Below are 2,928 nucleotides of genomic sequence, written 5' to 3'. Positions count from 1 at the left end.
GTTAAGAGACTTTGAATTTTAAAAGATATTGAACATTTTAAATAGACTGAAGTTTTTATATGTAAAGACTGTGGGACTTTATGTCTTGGGGATGAATAAGAACATAAGGGTTGAGGCTTAATAGTGATGTGTTTGTGTGTCAAGTTGACAAGGGGTCAATTGTACTGGCTAGTTTTGTGTGTCAACTTGACACAGGCTGGAGTTACCACAAAGAAGGAAGTTTCAGTTGGGGAAGTGCCTCCATGAGGTCCAGCTGTGAGGCATTTTCTCAATTAGTGATCAAGGGGGTAGGGCCCCTTGTGGGTGGTGCCATCCCTGGCCTGGAGGTCTTGGGCTTTATAAGAGAACAGGCTGAGCAAGCCAGGAGAAGCAAGCCAGCAAGGAACATCTCTCCATGGCCTCTGCACCAGCTCCTGCTTCCTGACCTGCTTGAGTTCCAGTCCTGGCTTCCTCTGGTGATCAACAGCTATGTGGAAGTAAGCCAAATAAACCCTTTCCTCCCCAACTTGCTTCTTGGTCATGATGTTCTACAGGAATAGAAACTCTGACTAAGACACAGAGTAATTAGACAACAAAAGGAGATCAAAGAATATGAATTGGAAAGGAAGAAGTCAAATTACCACTATTTGCTGATGACATGATAGTATACTTAAGTGACCCATAAACTCCACCAGAGAGCTCCTAAACCTGATAAACAACTTCAACAAAGTAGCTGGATATAAAATTAACTCAAGCAAATCAGTGGCTTTCCTCTTACACAAAGGATAAACAGGCTGAAAAAGAAATTAGGGAAACAACACCCTTCACAATAATCCTAAATAATATAAAATATCTTGGCATGACTCTAACTAAGTAAGTAAAAGATCTGTTTGACAAAAACTTCAAATCTCTGAAAAAGGAAATTGGAGATCACAGAAGATGGAAAGATCTCCCATGCTCGTAGTTTGGCAGGATTAATATAGTAAAAATGGTCATCTTGCCAAAAAGCAATCTACAGATTCAATACAATCCCCATCAAAATTCCAACTCAATTCTTCACAGACTTAGAAAGAGTAATTTTCAAATTCATCTGGAATAACAAAAAAAACAGGATAGCCAAGACTATTCTCAACAATAAAGGAACCTCTGGTAGAATCACCATCCCAGACCTTAAGCTGTACTCTAGAGCAATTGTGCTAAAAACTGCATGGTATTGGTGACAGTGACAGGCAGATAGATCAATGGAATAGAATTGAAGACCCAGAAATGAACCCACAAACCTATGGCCACTTGATCTTTCACAAAGGAGCTAAAACAGTGAAAAAAAGACAGCATTTTCAACAAATGGTGCTGGCTCAACTGGCAGTTAGCATATAGAAGAAGGCTAATTGATCTATTCCTATCTCCTTGTACAAAGTTCAAGTCCAAGAGGGTCAAGGACCTCCACATAAAACCAGATAAACTCAAACTAATAGAAAAGAAAGTTCAAAAGAGCCTCAAGCACATAGGCACAGGGGAAAATTCTGAACAGAACACCAATGCCTTATGCTCTAAGATCAAGAGTCAACAAATGGGACTTCATATAATTCCAAAGCTTCTATAAGGCAAAAGACATTGTGAATAGGACAAAATGGCTACTAACAAATTGTGAAAAGATCTTTACCAATCCTATATCTGATTGAGAGCTAATATCCAATGTATACAAAGAACTCAAGAAGTTAGACTCCAGAGAAAAAAATAACCCTATTTTAAAAAATGGGGTACAGAGCTAAACAAAAAATTCTCAACTGATGAATATCGAATGGCTGAGAAGTACCTAAAGAAATGTTCAACATGCTTAGTCATCAAGGAAATGCAAATCAAAACAACCCTGAGATTCCACCTCACACCAGTCAGAATGGCTAGCATAAAAAACTCAGGTGACAGTAGATGCTGGAGAGGTTGTGGAGAAAGAAGAACACTCCTACATTGTTGGTGGAATTGCAAGCCAGTACAACCACTCTGGAAATCAGTTTAGCAGTTCTTCCTGAAATTGGACATAGTACTACCAGAGAACCCAGCTATACCACTCCTTGGCATATACCCAGAAGATGCTCCAACATGTAATAAAGACACATGCTCCACCATGTTCATAGCAGCCTTATTTAAGATAGCCAGAAACTGGAAACAACCCAGATGTCCCTCAAGGGAGGAATGCATACAGAAAATGTGGTACATCTACATAGTGGAGTACTACTCAGCTATTAAAAACAATGAAGTTATGAAATTCTTGAGGAAATGGATGGGCCTGGAGAATACCATCCTGAGTGAGGTAACCCAATCACAAAAGAACACACATGGTATGCATTCTCTGATAAGTGGATATTAGCCTAGAAGATCGGAATACACAAAGTACAAAGCACAAACCATAAGAAACTCAAGAAGAAGAAAGAATAAAGTGAGGATACTTAGTTCCTTCTTAAAATGGGAAACAAAATACCCATGGAAGGAGTTGTGGCCTTGTCTAGTCCCTGATTTTAGTGGGATTGTTTCAAGTTTCTCTCCATTTAGTTTGATGTTGGCTACTTGTTTTCTGTATATTGCTTTTACTATGTTCAAATATGAGCCTTGAATTCCTGATCTTTCCAAGACTTTTATCATGAAGGGATGTTGGATTTTGTCAAATGCTTTCTCGGCATCTAGTGAGATGATCATATGGTTTTTTTCCTTGAGTTTGTTTATGTAGTGAATTACGTTGATGGATTTCCATATTTGAACCATCCCTACATCCCTGGGATGAAGCCTACTTGGTCATGGTGGATGATCGTTTTAATGTGTTCTTTGATTCGGTTTGCAAGAATTTTAGATTGAGTATCTTTGCATCGATATTCATAAGAGAAACTGGTCTGAAGTTTTCTTTCTTCATTAGGTCTTTTGTGGTTTAGGTATAAGAGTAATTGTGGCTTCATA

Source organism: Mastomys coucha, unplaced genomic scaffold, assembly GCF_008632895.1.
Source record: "Mastomys coucha isolate ucsf_1 unplaced genomic scaffold, UCSF_Mcou_1 pScaffold22, whole genome shotgun sequence".
Classification (NCBI taxonomy): Eukaryota; Metazoa; Chordata; class Mammalia; order Rodentia; family Muridae; genus Mastomys; species Mastomys coucha.
Note: the sequence above shows the minus strand (reverse complement) of the source record.